The sequence below is a fragment of the Notechis scutatus genome, chromosome 2 (assembly GCF_049901735.1).
Source record: "Notechis scutatus isolate UNSWTSFEM ecotype Mainland chromosome 2, rNotScu1.2, whole genome shotgun sequence".
In the NCBI taxonomy this organism is placed as follows: domain Eukaryota; kingdom Metazoa; phylum Chordata; class Lepidosauria; order Squamata; family Elapidae; genus Notechis; species Notechis scutatus.
This window is the reverse complement of record NC_142010.1, coordinates 163,513,544-163,514,534: the sequence shown is the minus strand read 5'-3', so window position 1 is coordinate 163,514,534 and position 991 is coordinate 163,513,544.

The following is a 991-nucleotide window of genomic DNA, read 5'->3' as shown; positions in this document are numbered from 1 at the left end:
GCATCCAGTTTTGATCATAACAATATAAATAAATGTTGAGACTTTGGAAAGAGTGCAGAAAAGAGCAACAAAGATGATTAACAGGTTGGATGCTAAAACATATGAAGAATAGTCACAAGAATTTGGTGTGTTTAGTGAAAAGGACTAGGGATTATACAGTATATAGCAGAGTTTCAATATTTGATGGGCTGCCACAGAGAAGAGGGGGTCAACCTATTTTCCAAAGCACTAGAAAGCAAGACAAGAAACAATGGATGGAAACTAACCAAAGCGAGAACCAACCCAGAACTTAAGGAGAAACTTCCTAACAGTGAGAACCAGTGAAACAGCTTGCTTTGAGAAGTTGTGGATGCTCCATCACTGAAGGTTACTGGACAGCCACTTGTCAGGAATCACATGAGGTCTCCTGCTTGAGCAAGGAGTTGGACTAGAAGACCTCCAAGGTCCCTTCCAACTCTGTTATTCTGTTAAATGCTCAACATCAGCCTCTGCTGAAGGTCATTGTTGTATCCCAAAAAGTCTCTAACTGATGCAATGACTGAAGCTGGGCAAAGGACTTCCTGATCACAGCCTCCACCCGCTATTCAAGCAATAGTCATGATGGTATGAGGATCCCCAAAATGGAAACCTACTCTTTCAGACAATCTTGTCTAGAGTTAACATAGAAACAAGCAACAATGCCATCTTGTAGATATTTAATCTATTTTGCTTTGATCTACTTTATTTATTTTTATTTTATTTTATTTGGTTTGTCAATTGCTTACAAGATAATAGGTATAAGTAAAAACATAGTTATGAATACATACATATAAGAAAAATAAGAAAAAAGAAAGAAACAATAGGACAGGGACGGTAGGCATGTTGGTGCGGTTATGCACGCCCCCTGCAGACCTCTTAGGAAAGGGGTGAGGTCAATAGTAGACAGTCTAAGGTTAAAGTTTTTGGGGTTTGGGGAAGAAATTACAGTCAGATAGAGTATTCCAGACATTGA